This window comes from Triturus cristatus, chromosome 12 (genome assembly GCF_964204655.1).
Source record: "Triturus cristatus chromosome 12, aTriCri1.1, whole genome shotgun sequence".
Classification (NCBI taxonomy): Eukaryota; Metazoa; Chordata; class Amphibia; order Caudata; family Salamandridae; genus Triturus; species Triturus cristatus.
Window position 1 is genome coordinate 535124702 of NC_140595.1, and position 27492 is coordinate 535152193.

The following is a 27492-nucleotide window of genomic DNA, read 5'->3' on the forward strand; positions in this document are numbered from 1 at the left end:
TCACACTTCTTCCCCAGTCACCCCATTGCTTCTGTGGCAGTTTTCCTCATTCATTCTGAACCCCAAGTCTGTAGCCCCGCCCCAACCGTCATCATCATATCCGTCCCCCGCTCCGTGTGCTCACTGAGCGCTCCTGACATGCTAAAGCCTCTGCTCCTGCCTCCACTATTTCACGCATTAGTGGAGCCTCCGCTTGTACTGCGGGGTTCACCTTCTCTACTGGCCACAAATAGGAGTGCTGGCCGGCAGGATACATTCCGCCTACCGCACGCACCCCCTGCAGACCCTGGGGCTACTCTCCTGGCTCTGGAGCGGCCCGCATGCCTACCTTGTCCCGCAGTGTCTCTGGTTGGTGTCAGCGCAGCAGCGAACAAGCCCAAATCGCTGCAGCCACACTGCTTGACACCATCCGCACTGGACGCATTGAGACACGTCCGTCTGGCGCTATCATGTCCATGCTACCTGCTTCCTCCAGCAGTTGCATCGCCTCTATCAACCCTGCGTCCTCCATTTCCGAACCACTACGCTTAGAAACTAATTCCTAGATAACCGGCCACCTTCCTAAAATGGTGACATGTAACCTAAAATGGCTGGTAATATGTGTTGAGCTGTTTGTAAGACTATATGGAGCCAAATATAGCCCATAAGGGGCCTGGGCTGTTCAATTTCTCCAATAACACAAAGGAGCACCTCTCACTTAGGTCGACTGCCCCCCAAAGCCCAATTGGAGTCACAACTTGCTTCTTTTACTTGAATGCAATTAGAAAAAATTCTCCATCTTTGGCAGTGCAGCAAAAACGAGCATTGGTTACAACATTAATCGGTGCCAGATTAGATTATGCAAATTCTTTTTAATTTTGACTTCCGAAAACCGATTTAACAGACTGCAAATAGTACAAAATGCAGCAGCCCACTTAATCTTGAAAGTTTTTAAACTTACTGGCTCTTAAGATATCCAGTGGCATCCAATCAAGCACCGTTTTCAACTGAAGTCACTGTGTAGGACTTTTAAAGCACCACACAGGTTGGCTCCCAGTTGTATTTCCAAATGGCTAGTTAGATACACTCCAAGCCGTGCTCTAAGCTCCTTATCTGCAAAATTCCTCATTGTACACTCAGGGGCATATTTACAAGCCCCTTGCGGCACAATTGCCCCTCCGGAGCATCACGTTTGTGACGTTCCGGCTGCAGGCCCATATCTATGAGGTCACGTAAATCCACCCTGTGGCTTTGCAGGGCCTTGCAGATATGGAGTAAGGCAAACCAGCACAAGTCGCTGCCTCGCATTATTCTGAGTCAAAGAGGCCTTCCATGGGTGTTCCTACACAACGCTCAGGGGTTTTGATGCATTCCCAGGTTTACAACATACCATAAATCTGGGAATGAATCATGGATGTCAATTTACCATAATGCCTGGGGTAGCGTAAGTGACATCACATGCGCTTTGACCCCAATTACATCACAGAAGTGACATCATATGGCCTTTGATGTCTTCCCGGCAGTGATCGCCATGTGACCTTTGACCCTGGTGATGTCACAGGACATACATCACTTACGTTAAAAATTCTACAATTAGTGCAACATTAAAAAAATAGACATACCATTCATACCTTTATCATTTCATCCCAGATCTCTTCCTATACCCATCTCTACCTCTCACAGCTCTGCCTCAGGGCCCCCTCTCACCTCCATATCTGCTGTCTTCTTATTGACTTTTTTCCGCATCTTCCTCAACCCTTCAACTTTTCACGTCATACTCATCCCTTTAATAGTTTTTTTCAACCCCCTGCGATGTGTTCTCCTCACCCAGTTCACCTCTTAACCACACTTTTATAAACAACTCTCTCTTGTTCTCACAGTTCTATTACCTGTTCCCTCCCACTAACAATTCTCATTATTATTGTGCACGTATTTCCCATCATACTTCCTACTTTTTCTCTCACCGCTGTATCAGACTGGTTCTCTCTCTTGTTTCTCCTTTCGCTGCACACCCTTCACTCTAATTGGGTTCAGAATTTGCCTCTTACTTCCAACTTCATCACTCTGATTTACTCAGATTTCTCTCTTCTTATTTCCTGTTCACCTACATCTTTCCCATTTTCCCTCCCAACTCCACTTCTCTCATTATCACCACCATTCCCTGCTTCTTCATACCAACTGTCTTAAGTTCTCTCAGTTCGCTCCCATACAATCTTCACCCTTATTTTCAACAACTAATTGTAGCTATCTCTTGATTCGCCCTCTCTCTAATCATCTGCTATACCTCCCCTACCATCCCATACCTATTTTTGTGAATTTTGGGGATAGTGTAGAAATACGGGATCTTTGCTCCGCTGGAGGTCAGGAGTTGAGCCTCCCGTTTGCTGATGTTGCCTCTGGATTCCACATCTTCTATTAAAGTTTTTATTCTGGCTTTGAGATCCTCGCTTGGGTCTTGCTCTAATCGTCTGTAGTTTTTTTGTCTCCAAGTAGTTTTCTGCATTCTGCTCGGTAGGTAATCCTCCTTGTTTTGCAGTACTATGCCTCCACCTTTATCTGCCGGTTTGATGATGATTTGGTCATTAGATCTCAAGGCACGTATGGCATAAAATTCAGCGCCACTTTTGTTTTTGAATAGCGGTTCTTCTATGGTTTCTTCGATTTCATTGAAGATGGCTTGTTAGAATGCTGCAAGTTCGACTGGTATAGTAGGTGGAGGAGGGATGAAAGAGGATTTGAGTTTAAGATTAATGTCCCCTTGTTCATCTCTCAGATCTTGTGTTGGTTGGTTTTCAAAGAATGCTTTAAGTTTCAGTTTGTGGAAGAATTCAGCCAGCTCACAATGTAGTTTGAATTTGTCAAGTCTTGCAGTAGATACAAAACCTAGTCCTTTGTTCAGGACTTTCTCCTTAGCCTCGTTCAGAGTATGTGACAAAAGGTTGGTGACTAAATTCTGTGGGTGCTTGGTCCCGCTTGCTGTTTCTTGGATTTGCTGCGTGTATGGGCCCCTTGATTCTGGTCTTCCTCCCAGTGAACTTGGCTCTGCCTCGGTCTTCTGCCCGGGCCTCTTTGGCCGCTTCCTAAAGAAGGAAACCTTGGATTGGTATTCATATATGGCATTTGTGGCTGGGTGAAAGGTGGGTTCCACCCATAGGACATGTGGGTATGGATTGAGGTAATGTATTGAGCCACCTTGGGGTACTTTGGGCCACGGTTGGTGCCAGTTAACATTTTGACCTCTTCCCCTTTGTTTGTTACGGTAACTTCTTCCACTGGAACAACTGCTTACTGATGAGTCATCATCAGAGGAGCCCGATTGTCCTGTGGGCTTGTAATCTGCATCTGCATATGAATAAGTTTTGATGTAAGAGAATTTCTTTAGATCCTTTTGAAAATTTTGGGGTTTTAGATTGAGTTAGATCCTCCTTATATTCAGCCATCTCTTTGTTGACTTCATCAAGTCTTTTTTAGAAAGATGTCAAGAAGGGTTGGGGGGTGAGGGTTCTTCTTACAAATCCATTGGATTTGTTGTGCTCCGGTGCATGGCACTGAGTCGGTAAAACTAAAGGATTAATTAGTGAGTCCGTCCAAACCCACACCCAACAGACATTCAAGGAACATTAGCTGAATATTATTGTTATCTCCCTGGTTAGATGTTATTGTTATTTTACCTGTACAGAACACACATACTCCTCAGTGACGGAGTGTTCTAGATAAAGCATTCATAAATAAAATAGCTTAGACATCCTGCAGTCCTGTCAAAAATAGCCAATTTCGTTCAACAGACCCTGAAACCTTACTTGATGACCTCTAACATAAAGTTTTAGCAGCTCTAAATATCCTAGAGCCACCTAAACTGGAAAGCCCAATAAGGGCATAAAATCATCAAATGTAGGGTTCAGAGAGAAAAAGCCTAGCTGAAATGTGTCAACCACAACACTTCAATGGCATAACTCTCAGGTGGGCAAAGCCAGCTGCAAGAGACGGAGACTAGGTTATCATGAACCCATTACGAAAGCCAAGAAGTCTTACTTCACTTAACACATTATTAGTTCTCCCAGTCAAACAAAGTAAATGTTCAGTATCAATCAGGAATTACCTATTACAGGTCATGAAAAATAATCCATGTAGGTCACAACAACTCTGTGAAGACGTAAGTTTGTTATTTGTCTTCAAAATCGACAAAATCTGTGATTTTCCACATCCCACCTCACCACCCCATGTTGATGCACAAGAGAGTATTCCAAAGAGTTAGGTCCAGCAGGAACTTATACATCTAGTCTGATTGCAAGTTCCAAGAGGCTACAGGAACACCCCATAGAGTTCTACAATATGATATTGCTCAGAGCTGGTCTTCTGGCAGTCACAGCAAACACATCATATTCTGGTGAGATCTAATTAACCCAAGAAATGTGATCTCACCAGAAACACAGATCGCAGGGTAAATAAAAAAATACCCGGACAGGATATTGTGCAACACCATATCAGTCATCACGAATGTATAGTACTTACTAGTACATCAGAGGAGGAACAGGAAAAGTGACACTTTCTTCAAGGACACACCAATGCAAGTTCCCCAAGTCAAAGAAATTACTGACTTCACTGCTGACTTGTCACTCAAAATGTGCCTTGCTTCCACATGCATCATGGCTCCAATGCAAGCCCTTGGCTATCTTCATCTGAAATAACACATCGCAAGGGCAGAATTGTAAACACAGAAACGTACTTATTGCAAGCCAAATGCACTACTCGCAGCAAGTTGTGGATTACCATTATGTGACCTCAACAATGCATAAATCTGTTGAGACACACAGGCGTGGTTGGCCCTGCCACTGTCCCTACTGCGGCGGGTCTCCCTGCTGAAAATGATCACTCTTCCCAAAACAATTAAATATATTACTCTATGGTGGGGACAAGACTAGACCACACGTATGCTTCAGAACTATGGATTATGGGAGATATGTCATAGTTCCATTTCTTATATGGTGGGGGGAAACTCCCTTGTGCAACACCCCAACATCTTGGACGGTCATCACTGTGCGGAAAACTTCAAATAAGCAGATCAATTGCCCTAATGTCATGACAAACCAAACACCCTTATGGCTGGCACGACTCTATCAGATGAGAATTCTCTATTGGGCTTCAGGCGATGGGACTGCCTAGGTATATGTACTCTAGAAGATACAGCACCAATGGGCAGACAAGTCATTCACTGACATGAGGAAGGAATAAGAGCTACTTCATAATCAATTCTAAAGATATCTCCAGCTCGGACACGCAATTGGGCAACATCTGGATAATTCCAGACAGCAGTCCACTTGAGGCTAAACTATGTCCCCTCTTCCTCCATCAGGGAAGCTGGCCTTCCTATACGAGCCGTTGATCATTCCGACAAAATGACCAGGCTCAGAGAGAAATGGGAAGCTGACATAAGCACACTGAGGAAGAGGAATGGGTGTTTGCTCATATGGCCACACGAGAAGTGGCAATCGTGAATACACTGCACCGGGCCTATTTAACTTCTGCACAGCTATGGAAATTTCATAGGGGTCCAGGACCAGAATTCTTAAGATGCTAAACAGCAATAGGGGACTTCATTCACACAACTTGGTTGTGTCCCAAACTGAAACTCTTCTAGGAGGGATTTTCCAAATTTTTAGAGCTTTATGTCACTGACTAAAAAACCTCAAACCAAAGATTGCCCTCCTAAATATGATTGATGATGAAGGATTCAGAAGAGCAGAAAGACCCCTCTTGAGACTGGGGCTCACAATGAGGAAGAGGGAGGTTTCACAAACATGGAGAGAATCTACTCACCATCCCAGCATTATAAAATGGAGGAGAGGCGTGGACCCATGCTGCATTCGCGAGATTTCCATACAAAAGAATAGAGGATGCCCTCGCAAATACCATTGTATATGGGATGCATGGGTTGGGTACAATGACAATTTAAATGATGATGAGTAATATGAATTGGTCGTAGATGTGGCTTGCTCCCTACAAGTGTTTATATATGCATTTGCAAGAATCATTGTACATGCAGTGTTGTCGATATACATGAGATTATATATTCCTGTAAAGTTTAGTGAGAATTTTGCATTGTGTTATCTGCCACATATTTACCTTCAACCTGGTTCTTGAAAAATCAATAAAGAAACAATGCATTAATCCAAAACATCAGCATTAAATTTTCCCACAACCATCATGAAATGCCTCAAAATATTATGCTCCTCAAAAAACTTTTGTAATTCAACAATATTCGCATCCGTTTTCCATCCAAAACGTTTTATATTTTCAAAATAGCTGCATACAAAACACACAAAATGTCATAAAATATAAGCCAAAAAAGAGTGCTGTAGTTTTCGTTAGGATGTTCTCTAGCCTGGGTTCCTAAAACAAAATTCCTACTAGCCTTCCTAACAATTTGCTGGACAATCTGCAAAGTGTTCAAAATGAAGCAGCTAGGCTCATCTGTGGTCCAAGATGCAAAGATCTCATCATCTCCATCCACCCTCAGAGTCAGACCGCTACAGTGGCTACCTGTCAAAGAGAGCTCCCAACTCAGAACACTGTATATTGTAAGTAAATCTGTTTAAGGTCGTGCAGATAGTTATCTGTCAAGATTGTTTCAGTCCTACCAGGCACATGAGCTCATGCTCGGTACATTTACTGGCCACTCAGCGTCCCGGGATTACATGATTTGCAGGTAGTTCTCACATGTACAGGCCCCACCCACTGAAACTACATTCCTGAGCCCCTGAGAATGTTAAACAACAACTTCCTAAAGTTCAAACTTGCCCTAAAGTAACACCCTTCCCATCGCTTTTCTGGTTTGGATTCTGCAGACTTCAGCCACACTCCTATTTCACTCCCCCAAGTTCATTTTATATCGAAGACTAGAACATTGAATCGAGCGTGCTTCCCTTTCAAGTATTTTATACCTATATGCACATTTAAAGACTTTGCCTGTCGGATTTACTTTTGATCTTTCTTGATTTATATTCCCAGCGCTATGAAAGACCCTCATAAGCACAGTTTTTTTCTCTCCCTTTTTTTTACCCTGTCCCATCCAGTATGTGCACCCAGGTCCCTAATGGCCACAATACTGGTAACATGAACACATACAGCTATTTTCAATTTAAAATCCTCTGAAGTTGTAAACACCTTCGGGTACTAACTGCACTGTGACATCCCATCTCTAAGCAAGCATGGTCACCCTAAACACAGTCTGTAACCAAACAAGTCACACATGAAAACCTGGATCGCATCATACACCGGGGTGCAAAAGCATGCAACTCTTAAAATGCAATTTATCGAGCCACACAAGGCCACTTTTTGTGGCTTCGAGTGGCTTGATAAATTCAGAGTAACGCAAAGCAGCCCAAATAGCTGTGCCCTGTTACTCTGCCCCTGAGAGGCGTTCCATGGGTGGTGCGTGGGTGTTCCCATGCAAAACCCAAGGATTTTGACACATTCCCAGATTTACCATGAGTGGTAGACCTGGAAAGGTGCCAGAACTGCTACGCCTCCCCAGGTTAGGCGTAACGAGAATAAATAGGTTTATATCTCCTCATTTTTCCTCTTTCCATGTGTGCTACATTCTACAGCGCATATAGAAAGAGGTAAACGCCTCTTGGGATTGTTTTTGTGCAGGAAGGGGCACCTTTCTGAACAAAAACAATCCTGTTAACAACACACCATGGTGCAAGAATGCCTGCATTGGCGTTAGGCAGCTAATTGTGTGTGAGCACTGGGAAAAGGCAGAAATGCCATTTCCCGGCCACGCAGCACAGCAAGCTGACTTGCTGCACTGAACTGCGTGACATATTGGTAAATATGCCACCAAGAATTGAAGGGTTTTTTGGAAAGAGTGATGGTGTAACCGTGTATTATAAGAAATAAACTACTGTCTGCTATATATTAAAAGTATATTACAAGTCACCTCTGGGCTCCATCACCTACAAATGAACTTGGCCTTCAACCTCGTTCCTCCATATGGTCCTGGAACTTCTCTGTGAATCGTAATATTCACCTAATGTACAACAGACAGTGCATTATCCCATATAATATTTTTACCATCACCTAATATCTCTAGCCTTATTAACTATTATACTTGTCTATAACACATACATACTTTGTTGGAAAATGCCTCTTTTTCAATGATCACCTCCATTTCTTTAGACTGACACTGCTATGCTAAACAGGCCCCAGTGCATGTGCTCTGGCCCCTAAAACCTGCTAAAATTGGCTATACTCGCAATTTGCATATTTAATTTACCTACAACTCCTTAGTATATGGTACAAAGTGTATCCAGGACCTGTAAGTTAATATTGCTAGTGGACTGCAGTACTCATCGTGCCGCCCACAAGAGTGGCAGGACAAACATAGCAGTAGGCCTACCACTCTAGCACTTTTAAAATGGCAAATTTGACCTTTCAAAATAACCCCTTTTGATGAGCCTAACCCATCCTTTTCACATTAATAAGTAAACCCTAAGTAGGCCTCTAGCACCATACGGCAGAGTGCATGGTATATGACTGGTAAAAGTTTAATGATAAACATGTCTTTAAGGGTGACATGGCCCCAAAAGGTATTTTCACTGTAGCAGGGTTAGCTGTTCCATACTGTGATACAATATCAAATGTAATAATGTTATCTCAGCTTAGAAAAAGGCTTACAAAGTTCCTACTAGAACTTTTTAAAATATTTATTACAAGCTCAATTCTCAAGTAATGTCGGATTTATAACAAATTATTTAGAAAAAATACTTTTAGAAAGTTACCTTGCCTCTGTACTCCAGGAGCTGAATAGGTCCCTTGATGAGGTGTGAACTTGCCCCCAGAGCTAAGAAAGAGGCCTTCGATGTGAGGAGGTGTTCTGTTCCCCTGGGCCTGTGACCTGGAGCTTAATTAACTTCAAAGAGACCTACCATGACACAGGCAAATGTTAGTTGACAACTTTTGTTCCCTGAAATGGTTTGAAATTACCACAGTGTAATGGATACTCATCTCCCTGGATAAATGTCTGGGGTGGGCGCAGGAACTCTGTGGAGGGGAAGAAATGTTCTGCCATATTGGTTTTAGGTGGAAAGGAGCACTGTGGGATTGTTTGCAATAGGGCACAGGAAATCTCTGAAAAAGTGTGAAAGATTACCCATAGAAAATGTTTACCTGTTTGTTAGGAAGGGGTTGAGTGATCCCCACTCAAAGGCTATTGCCAGGGATAAAAGTGGCATACCTGGGCACCCTCTTCAGAAAGTTATTGGACCTGTGGAAGACAGAAGAAAGACTGTACCTGGTGTAGAGACTTGCGAGGGAACCTGAAAAGCTGGACCTACTTCCACTTGTACCCAGGACGAAGAATTGGACTCCAATGGTCAGTTGGCTGACCTCCTTTTAAGCTACAGTGACACAACAAGCTGCTAAAAGCCCTTTATCCTAGAGAGCCCAGCTGACCAGCCCCAACTGGACCTGCCCCAGACCCTGCTGGTTGCTTCTGCTGGAGTGAGTCTTGACACCCAAGTGTTGTTTCTGACTTCCTAGGACTCTTGGCTCTGTCAAAGTGTACTCCTCCTAACATTCTGAAAAACATGGACCTTAGAATATTTTGGGCTCCAAAGACCTCCGGAGGACCAGGACAAACCTGTCAAGTCAATCCCATGAGGTGCATTGCCGTTGGGCCAAAGAATCAGGTTGCTCCCGCATGGAGCAGTTCCACAGCAGTAAATCTGTTTAAGGCGAGCACCGTGGAGTGGGTATCAAGCCTCATGGAGACCTATTTGCCTACATCTGGGAGCCTTGCCCCAGTAGAGGAATTCAAGCTCCACAAATGTGACTGTGTCTGTGCATAGAAATCTTCATCTTGTGAAGGCGCCAAAAGCACTCCCGCAGGAGCTTTCTTGCCAAAAGTCAATGGCTTCAATGGGACCCCATTCGATGCCTATCCAGCCTCATGTAGCCCTTCTTGGTCACAGTCTGCTGTCTTTCTCCACTGAGGATTTTTGACTTCCATTTCAGAGACTAAGTCAGAAGGTAAAATATCCGATCAGGATAACCCTACTTTCTGTATCAGACTCGTTTCCTATCGCGGTCAGCCTTAAATTGCGCTTAGGTCCCGGTGAAGAACAACCAGGTGACTGCAGTTGGCACATAAGACTTTTGGTGGTATTTTTAACTTTAATTTGGAAAAATCATATCTCTGATTCCCCCTTATTGGGTTTTTGCCATTTTGGCGTCATTTTGTTCACTATATTATTTTTTAAATTTATAAATTGGAGTGGGTTTCTCATTGTGTTGTATTTTCAACCTTTTACCTGTTTGATACCTCTAAATGTTTTACACATTTACTTCAATTAAGCCTGTCTGCGTTGTGCCATAGCTATCAGGGGTTTAGCTCAGGTTTAAATTACTAAACCTTTACTGGGCTTAACAAGGACAGTGACAATATTACTTGTGGTGGACTACCATCCACCCAACTAATAATCCACATTCTCACATATTTCATTTGTTACGACATTGGTAGGTCACTATTGTGAATGCTTTATATATGTTATATGATAAAATGCATGCAATGTGGTGGGAGTGATGTGTCCAGCACCTCTCCTCTGACTGACACTTGGTCCAGGAGACTGGTGGGCACTGGATGCCCACGGACTCTTTTTGTCCAGTGCCTTGTGGAATTAATAATCACCATTGAAATGTTTTCCGCCCCCGGTTACATTTTTGGGTGGTGAGTTTGAGGCGTGGCGTGAGTGAAGTCGTTTTGGCTCAGACCCACTAAACTATTTTCCTTAAAACTTTACACTGCAACTAAACCAGGACAGAGGTCGTGCAAGGATTGCTACATTCTTCTTCCTGCCAGGTACCCAGACTCTATTGGGTAAGACATGAAAATGCATATTAAAACACAACTAATGACTGGGTCCAGAGATTTTTGTGTTTTCAAAATCACCAGCCCAGGAGAAAACATTGACTTCAGACTGCAAGACATAATTATAGTTCCTTACTAAGAAACCGCTATAGAGGTGGTTGGGGTCATATCTGAAACTCAAGCTGCAAGGACTTTCAATTTTTCATCTGTGTTTCTAGCCATTTTAACTGCACCACCTTTTACTACTAACATAAACATACAATGTTTACATGAGATATGATGTAAGAAATTTATAAAACACTGTCATATAATAAGGGCATGCTGGTGCTAAATAGTAACAAGGTGAGCGGAGGAAAATATAATTAAAAAGAAGCGGAAAAGGCCATGTTTTTAAATCTTTGCTAAAGGTCGAATGATCACCAATCAGGTGAAGTGCTGGTGGAAGAGTGTTCCATGCTTTAACCGTGAGGTAAGAACATGAGCGACTGCCCACACGGGTGGGCCGAATTTTAGGAATGTTGAGCAGTCACTGATAGACGAATCAAAGTGACCAAAACATTTTATAATGTAAGAATCGTAGGTGACGATATACAGGATCCGAGCAATAAGAGACCAAGTAAACATATGCAGTGGGCCTTGAACTTACTTCTGCTGAGAACTGGAAGCCAGTGCAAGGAAGAACAATAAGAAGACATGTGAGAACTACGAGGGAGTTGAGAGTGGTAAAAAACAATATCCACTACCCAGGAACTCAAGCTGTTCCAGAACCTGATGAAAAGGCTTCAGAGGGATGAAAACAAAAGGTCATTTTGGAGGCATTTCTTGAGCACCTGTTACCACCAGAAAGTGGTCAGTTGTTTTAAAGAAAGACTTTACTTAACAAGCTAAATAAGACATGGTTGAGGATACCATCAACTGTGCCCTTTGCCTGGGCAGGTTGGACAGAGGCAAATATCTGGGGCTATGACTAAGAAGTTGACAGTGAGGCCTTAAGAACGGAATGCACTACAGACGAACAGGAGACTCTGAGGTCTAATTTCTAAGCTTGAGCTTTAAGCGAGCCATAACCAGCTGAAGCTCACATCCCAAAAAGTGAACAACAAGAATATCAGACAGGTTCTAACCAACCCACTATTTCCTTCTCCAACCACCTTCTCTATGCATAAAAATCCAATACTGGCTTAAATATTCCTGAAAGACACGCTTGAATGCAGGGAAGGAGTGACCATTGACTCAATCTCACTCTGGGGCCAGCACCCTGCTGGCTCTGATCCACTTCACTGGAGGTTTTTACATTTCTCCTTATTAGCATCTCCAATGGGGAAAGACTGTTCTTAAAACTCTATTGTGCAGGAAAACCTCGGCTCTGCAGCTCCTGACTCCCAGTTACTTTGTAAATAAGTATACACCCACCACAGGCACCCATGCCCAGTCACGGTGGCCGTGAGTAAGGCTGTAAGGGAGATATCCCATGGGGGGGTGTGAGGCTTCAGAGGAAGAGGTGGGGTGAAGAGTAGGAGAAGACAGTCTGGGCCGAGGAGAAGGGACGGGAGGAAGAACAAGAGACAAGGAAGATTAGGATCGCTAAGACTAGGAAGTATAGGATCAGGTGGTAAAGGTCCAAGAGAAGGAGGAGCACCAGCACCAAGACTGTTAGGAGGATAAGAACCACAAGGAGGACCAGTCAAGGTGACCAAAACCAGGTGAACTAGGACCAAATGAACAAGTATGAGGAAGAGGAGTGGGATGGGTAAAAGGAAGACCAGTAGGAAGACCAAAATGGGGACTGAAGGGACAAGAATAGGAGAAGGACCAGGGAAATAGGACCAACTGCATTAGAGGAGGACCAAGAAGACAAATGGGACAAAGATGAAATCCATTAGACCACTAGGATTTGAGGACCAGTACCACGAGAACCAGTGCCATGAGAACCAAAGACCATGAGTTCCTAAATATGGAGAAGCAGGGGTAGGACTACGAAGAACAGGAGGAGTCAGTGCAGGAGAAGGAGGAAGACCACCAAAAAGGAGACCAGGAGCAGAAGAACCACTGGGAGGAATTAGGAATGCACGTACCACGACCACCGGGGGGACAAGGACCACAAGCAGGACCAAGCCCTTCATTCAGATCATGGCTAGAATATTCAGGAGAAGGAGGACCACCAGGAAGGCCAAGACCATGACCATTAGGAAGACCTGGACCAGGATGACCAGGATCACTCCAGAAGAAAGTCAGGGCCAGGAGAAGCAGGAGAGAAAATATGCAAGAGTAGTACCAGGAAGACCAAGAAGAAGAGAACCAAAAGATGTAGGAGGATCGCCAGGATCAGGAGAATCTGGGGACTATTAGGAAGAAAAAGAAGAGTTATTCCATGGGAAGAAGAATGTCCACCAACAGGAGGACCAGGATCAGAAGAACTACAAGGGAGAATTAAGATAGACAGCACCTGGACCACCGGGAGGACTTGGCCAATGAGCAGAACCAAGACTCCCATGGGGACCATGGTCCGGAGGACCAGGAGAAGGAAGACCACCAGGAAGGCCAAGACCATGACCATCACTGATCAGGAATACCTGGACCTGTAAGATCAGGACCAGGAGAAGCAGGAAAAGAATGAGCAGCAGGAGGACCAGGAAGGGAAGGTGGTTCACGAGGAGGAAGATTAGAGGGTAGGGAGACTAGAAGGTGGAGTACCACAGTCATCAGGAAGAACATAGCCACCAGAAGGACCATGCGAAAATAAACCAGAAAACAGGACCCGAAAGACTAGTGAAACCAGGACTTGGAGGACCAGAAGGATTAGAGGCAGGGGGGCAGGACTAGCAGAACCAGAAAGACCTAGTGGAGGAGTGACAGGAGGAGAACCCTTAGAATGATGGCCATGAAAAGAACCAGGATCAAGAGGACCACCAGAAGTAGCAGGGCCAGAAGGATAAAGACCAATGTGGTAAGAAATTGAGAACACCACCTTCTTCGGTTAACTACTTTTGTAAGACATCAAAGGTTGAAGATGCATGAACACGTGACACACGGATGTGTTAACAACTAGGACCTTTTCACCACTCTAAGTGTAATTAGTGATTCATGGTGCCCTCCATCCCTATACAAAGTGCAATTAGGTAAATGCAGAAAGGACAGACTATATTAATAGCTCAATCCAATTTTTTGCTGACGCTCCAATAATATTGTTTCCTCAAGCAAGGCAAAAACTCTGCTTCTTCCATTTATCTCACATTGATCAACCCCTTTTATTTCAAATTGCCAAAATATTATCTTGTTTCACCCAAACTGCTAATAGTCTTCCTGTCGTATACAAAACACCAGTAGTCAGCATGTGTTTTGCAGCTTAATAAATACTGCCTCCACAAGGCTTGTATGTAGCCTTGATCCTTTTCAGCATGGATTGTCCTGGAAAATCATTCCATCTAATTAATCAATGATTCCCTGTACATACTACAAAGCTATATCAGGACACTACTACCACAATAATATTAATAATAATAATTTTTAAATCTTTCTCAAAGGAGATACCTCAGTAGGCTCTGCAGTGCTACAAATACATGCCACTCAACACCTAGCACAAAATACTCAGTATCATCTCATGCTTCAAACTAGTGAGTTTTTAAGTTCATGGTCTCTGCACGGGCTCTGCATTCCGACTTCCCCAACAAGTAGCCCATGAGCTAATGGTAGCACCCCAGCTGCCTATACATACCTCTCCTGTGTGCAGCCCAGCCTATAAATTAACATATTTGGCTTGGATGAATGAATACATGTATGCCAAAACTGAAAACTGTGTATTTTTATTTTTATTTTATAATAAATATTTGTATTTTCATTTTCAAGTGTTCTATGGGCCCAATACAATAGAAAGACTCGTCTGGTTACATACATTGCAAAGCAATTGAATCGTTACAGTATATGTCATCACTAAGCAAGCAGTGTATACATCTTTATACATATCAGGCCCTTCCCGCGTGTGCATTTTCAGAACTCATAAGCTGATGTATTGAGAATCATGGGTGAGTTTCTAAAACATATTTAAAGCGCCTTTATTAGTGTTAAATTATGCATTGTTGGGAGATGTATTACTAATATTATTACCGTGATGCAGAGACACTGTGGCTGTTATGTATTTCCCACATAGAGGCAATGCACATTGCACATTGGGAAAGCCTTATTTTTTCAATACTTCTGACTGTCACGATCTGTGGTTATGTGCATGAAGCCTCTTGTGGTCCTCGGCAGACTCCTTACAAGTATTACATAATCTGATAGGTGTGGTTAATAAAGTTTGTGACGCAGTGCATTCAGGTCACGGCTGCATGCTGAAGAATAAAGAAACCAGAGCTCCGTGTGTGGCGTGGTCTGTTACATGCTCCCGGGCTGGGGAGAACGCTACATTAACAACCCCGCCTGATGCACTAAGGTGATCAGGCTGGTAATCGTGCATACGGTGGCCTCTAATATAATCTTGTCTGATGTGGTCACTGTTACAATACTAATAGCATTAGAAGTTTATGATCACTTTCATTGAACCTAAGTAGCTCTTCTTACTGAAAAGGCTGGAGACCCCCTGCAGAGACACATGAAGACAAAGAACATACATGATTCGGTCTGACTAATCCGTAACTTGTTTCCAAGAAATGCAAAGAACAAAACGTGTTCCAAAAAGCAGGAAACGTGGACTGGACATGTTCTCCCCTCATAAAAAAATGTGGCAGAGAACTGTGAGAGCCTGGGAAAGGAGCCAGCAGCACGACCGAGGCCAAGGCAATTAAAGGAACAGCATCAACAAAAGATAGGAGAGCGAAGCATCTGCAGGGCCCTTCCCTAGGAGAACGCTGAGGGGCAAATGACATTTCACCTTTTCAAAATGTGCGGGTCAGCCCATGCTCATAAGAGCAGAGGTAGGGGATGCTGATAAACTGCGGGTAGTTTCACGAAGTCTTTTCAAACTCGTAAACTGACTTGCACCTACAACAAAGAGTCATTAGTGCAAACACAAAGTGTGCATCATTTTACAAAGTTAAAAAGGTGAAGTTTGCACATTGTGTGCGTACCCTGCATTGCGTGTGCCGGCGCTGCAAACGAGCCAAGTGTGTATGATCGCAAAAGAGTTGGTATAAATTGGCCAGCTACTGAAAAACAACTCCCTCATCTGCATATCCGCATTAGTAAACACCGAGTGGCCAATTATATGTACTGTTAATTAGGTAAGTGATCACAAAGGCGCAAATCCCACAAAAATATGTGGTAATTCATAAAACGAAAACACAAATTCCCCATGTTTATCTTGAAGAACATTTGCTCCTTTTCCTACCTGGAATTTGTCAGGAATTCCTCAAAGGCAAATTTGTAGAAACTGATATTTTATATTTTGTTTAGGTAAATACTTCTTGTCTTTTTTCACACAGTTCCTTGGCAGCAGGGATGTTTTAAACGTGTTTTTATCATGAAATATGTTAATCTCAGTTTTCTATGCTTGGGAGTTATGACCATATCTTTTAGCAAGCTGCACTTGATTTTTGAGATATGCATTCGCGTTTTGCAGCTCGCACAATTTACTGTAGTTGCAAATTAACATGTTTTGAATCATCATAACATTCTCAATGTACCCTTGGTGCATTTTTCTCCCAGGTCTATTCTTTGTTTGTGCACCTGACCCTGAGTATTTAACATTTTGTAAAATCCTACCTGTCTACGTGGGCGAGCCGGTAAAGCTGGAGACCGGCTCAGGCCGGAATTCTGGCTGTCGGCCGGCCTTGTGCCATGGACCAGGCAGTAGAAAAAAGATCCTGGCCAAGCATCTCCCTCACTGCCCCTTCCCCTCTCTAAACTAGCCTTTGAAAAACAAAAACTGCTAAATGCAGGCCTGCTGAGTCCTTTTCCGCTTTAACCCCTTACCTGTCGGTGGAGGTCTGTCTCCAGCTAAACTGCACCCCACACCTGCCTCAGTAAAGATTAAATCCGCGAGGAGACTCTCTTGCATCTATTCATCTGTGTATTTCCCACAATTAAATCATGGAGCCCCTTCTGCTATCAGGCCATCTGATAAGACAGTTAAGAATGTCCTGCCTTCCCTTACACTGACATTTGTGCTTTTTTCTAGGCTACTTCTTCTCCCATGTTGATTTAGTATACCAAATCAAATTCAAAGCTTTATTCGACAGCATTGTCATAAAAGCATATTTACATCCTAACAATAAATATAAATACTATATTTAAAACAATATACAATCTTAAAAATACATTAAACCATGATGCTGGCGAATAGTTCCGATGAATTGATAACATCGATTAAAAACAAATTTATGCTAAAAATAGAACAATGTCCTTGGTGTCAGATGTTCTTTATCCTTCTTCTAACATTTTTAGGGTGCGTGAACGTATAACCCAGGCCCACCCCAAGAATTTTGCTACAGCAATGACCAAATATTGAGTGCAATCAGATTCGAGTATTCTCAAGGCATCCTTGTATCTACGTATTCCCAAATTTAAACATACTGGTTTTATCCATCTACGACGTGGAATGACATATAATGGACAAACAAATAGTAAATGACCAGCATCTTCAATCAAATCTCGACAGTGAGGACAACAATTATCATGGTTGGGTAGCCAATTCTGTGTAAATGTTTTAACAGGGAGGGTCCCAATTCGAAACTGAAAATACTAAATGCGTATATACTAAATAGAGTTCACTAATTTAGCGCTTGAAATAACTGAACACCAAGCAGTGTCCTGTGTTGTTTAACAGGGTCAGAGGAGAAATGTAGTAGCTGACATGCACAGTGTGCCACGAGGAAACCTGGGCTTAAATCCTGGCTTCCCCACACGACCAAACTGTGTGATCTTAGGCAATTACTTAACTCCGCTAAGCATAGCTTTCTGTAATAGTCACATTCGACAGCACAGCTAAGTAATGGGCTATTTCATGGATGTCCATGAATGTTTCTAAATCATGTTTCAAATTATTACTTTCAATAAATGCCACTGAATGCAGTGATATAATGTAATGTAGTATATTGAAACACAGGTGCTAAAGAAATAAACAGTTTTTGAAATGTAAACAGTCAGTCATTTTACAGAACATTGGTTGAGTGATTTCAATGCCAAATATTTCAGTTGCTCAGCTACTCCTTTGACCCTAAGAGCCAAGTCAGATCTTTGGCTGAACTTTGGTTAGGCATCTCCTGTTGATGTTATGGCTTTCCTTCTTCCAAGACAGATAGCCCAAAATGCACACCTGTGTGTCCCTCCGCACAATTCACAAAATCCTACAGTTTGTCAAATACTGGACGCGTGACACACACACGAGCTATACTATAACACTGAGCATGTCATTTCGAGGTTTGAGTAGTTTCTTAAATATAGGGTGAATTCTAAAAAGAACCTAGACTTGTCTGAAGGGCACGCTCTCGGATTTTTCAGTGTGACGTTGTACCCGGGACGGAACGGGTGAGACAGAGCACTGGGACCCTGTTCTTCTCCAACAAAACCAAACACAGAATCACCAACTTCAGAACCAACGGAGCAGCTGTGAACTTTCTCTAAACAGTGAAGGAACAAGCAGTCCCGGGAGAAGGTTCTTTCAAGCGCCGGCGCACACACACTTTTAAAAGTGACGCATTCAGTAATAAAGCAGTATTGTAAAGTACGACTAAAGTTTCGAAGAAGAGACAAAGAGGATCCTGTGAAATAGAATAATTCGTTTCTAGTAGAATGAAGTGAAACGCTGCTCTTTCAATCGACAGACTAAGTAAGCTCCGTTTTTTAAGACAATTCTATACTTCACTATCCCCTCCGAAGTGGGCAGGTGGGTCCCAACGGAGCGGCTAGTTTTGCTCTCAAAATTGCATTTCACGGGACAGAATTTGCAAAGCGGGAAGAAGAGCAGTGAACATGGTACATACAGTGTGCATCGGTGCGGCGGCTCGGTCCTCCTCTGCCAACCCAGCACATCTGGAGCCGCTTATTAGGGAAGCCTGCGAGCTCCTCCCACTGAAACAAGGCGGACCAACCACTGACTGCCGACGACATAGAAAAGGGACCACCGTGTCACACTTCAACCGAGGCTAACTCAAGATGCGGCGCAGAAGACAAACAGCTCGAACAAATCAGACAAAGTACATTATCCGAGTACATTGGCCTGGCCTTTGAAGAAAACACGTGAATATGTGAGAGACAGGATGCAGGTTTGTACGCGTTGCATTTAAGGAACACATTAACATCTTGACTCTGTACAGGAGTAGTAAACTGTCAAATGACAATATGGTCAGGTCACACAACTTAAAAGTATACGGCATACACACAGATGACGCAGCACATGAACTTCAACACATGCAGACGCAGAGCAATGCTCTGTCATCCATGCACACACACACTCAGACATTACTGGGGTGGGTGAAAACTAAAAACATGGATGAATGAGTCGATGGAGGAACAGGCGAGTGACCAAATGCGTTTTCGATTACATGAGTGAGTGAGCAGTTGAGTGGATGTTATTAATTGGTGAAAGAATACGTGGTTGTATGAATATGTGAGTGTCTGAATGGATGTATGGGTGAATGGATGAGTTCTTGGATGGTTGGAAGTGCATGGATTGATGAATGAATGATAAATAACTGTGTACGGATGGATGACTAAGTTAGTGATTGATGGTTGGGTGGCTGAACGAATGAATGAATACGTGACCGGATAAGTTAAAGTAAGCATTTTTGAGTGAGTGCATTGGATGGTAAAATGTGTTCTCCTGTAGCTCTATCATGCTTCCGGCGACCAGAGTCTATCACAGGATGCCCAAAACACACAGATGATGGACGGAATGCAGAGCAAATCAAACATTCACCCCAGTCAAGAGATCTCATTTTTTGCTCACCATGCCACTCCGGTTTAGACCCAGCCATATGCAAATCAGTCTTGACCCTGTGCCTCATGGGAACAGTCTTGCCCGGACTGCCAAGCCAGGTCCTCCCTGGACAGGAAACAAGCATACTGGTACTGGTTTTGGGGTATCACCCCTCATCAACCAGGCTAGCTTGATTCCAAAGAATGATGGATTAAACCCAGATCTTTGTGACTGGTGGTGAATGTTTGCATTGTCTAGCATTCTGTCCATCAATTGTTTCTTTTGCATATGTCGCCCCAAGTGGGAAGGGTATGCCTAGACGTGTGCTCCCGTGCTCACTACACCACTGGATTCAAGCTAGCCTGGCTGATGAAGGGTGATGCCCTGAAACCGGTCACAGAATGCTTGTTTCTGGTCCAGTGAGGACCTGGCTTGGCAGTTCGGGCTGGACTGTTTCCATAAGGAACTGGGTCAAGACTGATTTGCATATGGCTGGGTCCAAACTGGGGTGGTGTGTTGAGCAAAATAATGATGGATTAAACCCAGATCTTTGTGACTGGGGGTGAATGTTTGCATTTTCCAGCATTCCGTCCATCAATTGTTTCTTTTGCATACATCACAGGATGCCCTGCATACTCATCCTCCTGCACAAGGTGTCTACTTTAGGTACCCTGCTCCAGCCTGTTGGACACACTGGGCTCAGGGCAGCACTCTCTGCCCTTCAGTGTAGGTATCATGAAAGCGCAAAGTCACCTCTGCGCAGACCCATGGTGACTAGGATGCCCGGGATCCCTACACTTGCACCATCTTTGCCCTTGTGTGAAGACACCTGCTGCCAGAGGGGTGTATACAAAGTCCTGGAAAAAGCAAGAGCTCACGCTGAACTGAAAGTGTATTTGAGTGTTAGGTAGTAGAAGTCACTCAGTTCCTGCAGTTGTAGTTCTCCCAGTTCCTCCTGGTGTGGCATTGGAGACGGCGAGGTTGTCTGCACACCGGAGGACACAAAGGTATGGTGCTGCAACTCAGATTAACTGCAGCCTTACGGCCAATGGAATCACATGGGAATCTTCCAGGTTTCTTCCGTAGTCTTGGTGAGCTCTCAGTTTTACAAATGTGTGTCTTCACCAAACTCAGACAATTGGGAAGAGGTGTCAGACGGCTTGCTAGAATATGTTAGGCTTCTTATGATGTGTCTTCCAATCATCTAATTTTCAGAGGTCTTTTGTGCAATGCTGCACAACTCAATGGGTTTGAGCGAAAGGTGTCTAAGATTCAACTCTTTATTAGTCCTTATAAATAATACAATGCATGAAAATAAATCATATTATGAAACAAACCTTACATTTAACAAAAATGAAAAGCATTATTTAAAAATGGGAATACCAGTACAAAGATTAAAAACAGATCATTATTTTGCAGTGCAAAAAGATTGAGGGAGGTTCCAATGAAATCAAATAAGCAAAGGCATCAGAAATATTTCATGCACTACTCTTAAAGAAGCCGGAGATGGAGTTTCCACCCATTCTCAAATGAGAGCAGAAAATGTAAGAGATGGTTGGTTACCTTCAACTCACAGTCCTGGTGGCAACCCCTTCCTGCCAATCTACGGAAGTGGAGCCGCAGCAGAATGAAGCCTGCATCCGGCCACGGTAAGGTTAAAAACCCTTACATTCTGCCTCCTCTTAGGAGCTCCTGGTTTAAAGGGAAGCCTTGAATAGAAACATTTACCCAGAAGGGGGCATGAACCAGATGTGCTGGTTCCCAAGAATGATCACTAGTGTTATAGCCCTTTCAGTCAATAAGGTTTTGAAGCTTCCCTTTAAAGTACCAGGAGTCATTCATCTCCTGGGCTTCAAAATCCTATCTCCCTACCTCGGGCTCCACCCCCCACCTTGAGCCCTAAAACTGACCAGCCCTGTCCTTAGAACTACTCCTTCCCCTCCCCAAACCCTGAGGCCTTAAACCCTGCTTAGTACCAAAAACTACCCTGACCCGAGATCCATGCCCTGAGCCCTAAAACTTACCCCCACCCTGCTCTTAAAACTACCTCTACCCCTTCCCCCACCCGAGGCCTAAAACGCTGCCCCCCCCTTTAAAAAAAACTGCCTGCCACCCGGTCCTGAGCCCTGAAACCAACCCCATCCCTAAACATTTCACCCAAACCAGACCCAAACCATTAAAACTACCCGGCCCCTCACCCTGAGCCCTAAAACCCTGGCCCCTTTTAAAAAGACTACCCAGACCACCCCCACCCTAAACCCTAAAACCGACCCCACCCCTAAAAACTACCCCTCCCAAACCCTGCCCTTAAAACTAGCCGATCCACCACCCTAGGCCCTAATACCCTGCCCCTTAAAAAAGGCTACCAGGAACCCCCTGCCCTGAGTCCTAAAACCAAGCCTCAACCGTAACCCCCCCACAAACCCGGCCCCAGCCCACTTACCTGTCTGCATCTGGAGATTCGTGTTCCAACGCTTCCTGTTCCTTTCCTAACCCATCCAGACACTAGACCGCTGTCTGCCTTAACCACGCATATGTATGGTTAGGCAGTTGCATGATTCAGGCAAGTGTTGTTACGCCTGCGGGGAAACGGCACGCGTGGCTCAGTCCGCGTTGTAAAGGCCGTTTATCGTATAGGAGCAGTTCTCCTTTTAACCTGAGGACCTCTAAGATAGGGATATGGTTTTAAATGGAATGAGTGGAAAGAAGAACAACCCCTCCAGGAAAAGGGAAGTTTGAGTCGTACCATGACATGATTAATAAGCTGAGAAATTTAAAAAGGACCATAATATCCAGAAGAGAACTTTGATCGACAGATAGGACAAGGTTGATTGGTGGAGAACAATCATACCTTATCTCCTATTTTATAAATAGGAGCTTATTGCCTATGCCGGTTAGCTAGTAAATTTGGTCTATTTTTAACAATCTGCAAATTCTGGATACATTTCTCTCTACTTTTTATTAACCTTTCCAATTACTTTTATACTGTAGGTAATGGATCATCTGAATATAAGGAGTCTGGAAGGGTTCGAGGATATAATCCAGTTAAGGCAAACAAGGGAGAGAAGCCAGTGGATGTATGGAGTGAGTTATTCTGGGTGAACTCAGCTGCAGGAAAGAGATTTCCAGTTGTCTTGAGTTGCGGAAATGTAACACTTTAAGAATTCGTCCAGAGTTTGATTTAGCCTCTCTATTTGCCCATTAGCTTGGGGATGAAAGCCGGAAGTTGAAGCTTTTGGATACTTAGTTTAAGACATCAGGATTTCCAAAATTTAGATATATTTGCACTTGATCAGTAATGATTTTCAAAGGAAGTCCATGAAGTCGAAAAATGTCAGATTAGAAGGTCTCAGCCATTTCTGATGCCACTGGTAATTCAGAGAGAGCAGAGAAATAAGCAACTTTAGTATATAAATACACTGGAACCATTATTGTGGTACAGTTTTCAAACGGAGGCAAATCCACAATAAAATCAGTAGAAATAATCTACCAAGGCTTGGTAGGGATTTCAGGTGTTAATAATAATCCAGCATTTCTTTGCGTGTCATATTTACTTTGGGCACAGATCTTGCAAGAACTGACAAACCTAGTGACATTGTGGTGAAGAGAAAGCCACCAGAACCTGCTTCCGATTAGATCTTTAGTAACTCTTCTTTCTCCATGTCTACCTAGAGATTCAGGAATCATGACACAATTGAAGTATTGTACTTTGTGAATGTTTCAAATGAATAAAGAATTCGTTTTTAACAAAAATCAGTCCATTTGTATTCTTTATCAAGAATCAATGAACGTGTTTGTCTAGGTCATTAAGATTAAGGCTTTTGGTTTCTTGGTGGATAGGTTCTAGAATTGTGGCAATGATTAATTAAATGAAGGCCTGAGGAGCAAAGATCTTGTCAACTACCATGGAAGTCTTTGATTCAGGATACCATCTAGACAGGGAATTAGAAACCACATTTTCTGAACCAGGACTGTAGGCTAGAAAAAAAATCAAATTGTTGAAAAAAGAATGCCCAGTGAACTTGTCTACCATTCTGACATTCAGCCTATCGGAGGACTTGTTGATTTCTTTTTTTTTTACTTTTTTTTTATTGGTAACATTGCATCATATCTTATCATATACATTTATCGTATACATTTCACATGGCATCCATCATACTTGTTGATTTCTATGGTTAGTGCGGATAGTAACTCTGAACTTGGCTGCATGTAAAAAATGTCTCCACTCTATAAAGGCTAACTTACTAGTAAAAAGTTCCTTTTCCAAAACAAAATAATTTCTTTCTGCTGTAGAGAATTTTCAAGAGAAGAAGGTGATGGGGAATTCTGCACCATGTTGCCCGAGCTGAATCAAGACAGCTCCTATAGCTTGGTCAGAGGCATCCATCTCGAGAATGAGGGGCTTCGAGGCATCAGGTTGTTGTAAGATAAAATCTTCCTTAAGACTTTGATCAGCACTATGATTCCATTGAAAGATCTTGTTCTTTTTGAGTAGATTAGTGATGGAGGAGACTAATTTGAGGACATTTCAGATGAATTTCCATTAGTAATTCGCTGGAACTAATAAGGTTTGGGTTTCCTTTACCGAAGGAATGGGCCAGCAAAGATTGGTTTCAACTTTCCAGGAGTCAATAGCTATGCCTTCTGAGGAAAGCACATAGCCTAAATATTCTACTGAATCCTACCCCAAAAAGCACTTCTTGCATATATCGAAATATTACAGCTAGGAAGTGATGAGATGATTTTCAGAGCAAGTTCATTTTTGCAGGTGGCGATACGTTCGCGGAATACGATGGTTATTATATAAGACTGCATCTATTAGCTGTCTTTGTTCATCTATGGCCATCATTAGATTACCATTTGCCCGGTATATCTATTGATATCGTCAGTCTGTACATCTCCTCATGACCCCGATTATATGTCTGGATAAGTCTGACCTATTCGATTTTGGGTGGACAACTCGCACTAATATATTTAGAACATGTTTTTGACTGTTTTTGACTGTTGCTTGCCAAATGATATAACTGTTGATGTTTCATTGAATATACCTGCACTTTATTTGCTCTTCCTGTATTTCTCTGCCTATACCTGCACTTAGAACTTTGGATTTGCTCTTGTTTTTATTACTGTTTTTAAACTGTATACTTTTAATTTCTTGGTGTTGATGAACTGTACTTTTATGGATATTTTTTATCCGAATAAAGACCATTTGACTTGACTTGACTTCTTGGGCTTAGCAATTTATTCTCTTTTAGACGCTGAAGTATTTGTTTGATGTAGGCTGAGTTGTCTACTAGTTCTTTGGAAAAAATGAGAATGTAATCTAAATAGACGACCATGGTCTAGAGAATTCAATCAGAAAACATAGCATTCATACAGTGCTGGAAGACATCTGGGTCATTGAAGAGGCCGAAGGGCATTACACGATAGTCATAATGCCAAAAAGGTGTTCTAAAAGCTGGCTTCCACTCGTCACCTGACCGAATCCGGATCAAGTGATAGGCTCCTCTTCGGTATGATTTAGTGAATATTTTAGCCTCTTGTACTACCTTAAGAATATCAGAAATGAGAGGCAGGAGATAACGATCCTTTATAGTTAATAATTTTAAACCCCTGTAATCCTGTACTCAACCTTACATCACGTGGTCCTGGGTCGAAAACCCACCTCACACCCTACCAGGGAAGCCACTGACTGCTCTGTAGTCATGCAATTAGTGGTCAAGTCCTGAGAGGGTGCTTGGTTGTTTTAAGTTTTTTAATTTAAGGTAAAGAGTGGATCCTTCCTATGCCAGATCATGAAGTCTCTTTTACCAGATCGTAGTAGTGCATTGTTTTAGTTGGGATAAGAGGCATAGTCCTCATCAAAGATAGGCAATTTGAATACATGAAACATATCCAATTAACACGACGCAATGTTTCCAAGTGGATACCTGGGGTGCCTCTATACACCCAAACCTAGGCCTAGGTGGAGCAGAAACTGAGCATCTCCCAAGGTCGCAATAAAGGTACCATAGTTTTCTGCTTCATTACATGTCCATATTGACTGGAAACGTATCACTCATCCTAAAATCACAACATGACGTTGTGTCGCAATGCTGATGCCCTCCACCCAATCGTATGTAGCAGAGTGCAAAATTCCTATCAGGGTATGTCCAAAATGCAGATAAGTGGAAAAGCTTTACAAAGGTTGGTACATGGACTAAAACGTGTGTGCAAATGTTGCTGTGCAAAATCCTGATCAGAATACTGCCAAAATGTAGATAAGAGGAGAGGGTTTATGAAGGTTGGAACATGGAATAAAGCATGTGAGCTAATGTTCCTGGGCTTCCTAAAATTTCTGGACATGCAGAATGTTTCATGATACATTGTGGTGGCATTTGTCCTCGGAGTCAGAAATCAACATGGAACCAAACAAGTGCTACCAGGGCAAAACCTCCCAATTGCTGGGAATTCAGGTATGTTTGCCAAATGTAAGATGTGAACCCTTACCATCCCCAGTTTACCCTACTTGTCTGTACTGTAAGGTACAGCAACCAAATTAATACAACTTACCTTTGGCATCTCAATTGAGTTTTATGCCTTTGGACATGGGAAAATGGACTGCCCTCCGATAACTATTGTGTGCCCATGAACCATACTATGGTCCAACAGCTCATGCCCAAGTACATGACATCAGTAGTTTATGGCGTTCTGTGCCATCAAATCCCTTTTCTTTATTTCCTTTAAAAGCATATTACTCATTTCCCACTATTGACATGTACTATGTCCGGTACTGAAGAGTGACCCAAATATTAACAGCACTGCTTGGACCATGATTAATAGGATGTTGGTAAGTGAGTTATTGTGTTATGGGTTTCCAAGCCCCAATTTCTCAACCCGGGTGATCCTTGTTTAGAATTAAATATTGAAAATGAGCCCGGTTATGAATTGTGGGTGACGTCATGCCCAATGGACACCCAGCCAAGGATTCCAATTGAAACCAACTGCCCATCTTCTGTAAGGATTGGGTGGCATGTCCCTGATCCAAATGTACGCGACTCCTTTCTGCCCCGATTACCCTGTTCCAATCCAATAATGCAGCTGAAGGAGTTTCCCTTACCTTGCCTCGAGGCCTGTATCCCATTCAAATCAGCAACCTGCAAAGAAGCACTTGGGTATAAGCAGGGCCATGGAATAATGCAGCAGGAGAGGACCAAATTATATGGCAGAGTTGACTAAATGATGCAGCCCGAATATTCAAATTACATGTTGTGATGCAGAACTTATTGTTACAGTGTTACTTGACATTTTTATCCTGGTTAACTCTATTTTTGCAAATTTCACCTCAACAGTAGGATTTTAACACTAAAATAACAGCAAGACGCTTCTGAAAGGAGACCAGTCAACCTTTGCAAAGGGCCTTCCACTAAGCGAAAACACATGTTGCTGCATTTTTCATAACTTTTGATCCGTTTGAGCCAGAAATCATATTTTTTTGTTTTTTACACGACTGAAAATTATGCAGCAGATGATGGATTATCTGACTAATGAGGCAAGCCCATAATTATGTGAAATGTGCTTCACTACATAATGCCAGTGGGACTGGGTATAAGAGGAGATGGTCGTGTTGTGATCTGATTGTGAACCATATTATGTATATAGGTGGGCCGTGTTGGGAGTTAACATCTGAGTGTTAATTATTTAAGAGCATGTGTAAGTTGGCTACTAGCCCGTGTGGATGAGCAATAATATGATAAAGTGAACATCAAATGTGATTTCATGCATGGCCTCATCTAGTCAAATGATTGCAATT

At 42.9% G+C, this 27492-nt stretch overlaps 1 protein-coding gene across 1 annotated transcript in view; it reads right to left on the minus strand.

Annotated features, from left to right (window-relative positions):
- Positions 1–18793, minus strand: part of B3GNT9 (UDP-GlcNAc:betaGal beta-1,3-N-acetylglucosaminyltransferase 9) — an 82608-nt gene extending 63815 nt beyond the window's left edge. Inside the window, exon 1 of the mRNA XM_085638617.1 lies at positions 18766–18793. The gene's annotated coding sequence lies outside the window, so the exon portion shown is untranslated. The remainder of the gene's footprint in view (positions 1–18765) is intronic.
- Between the last annotated feature and the right edge of the window lie 8699 nt (positions 18794–27492).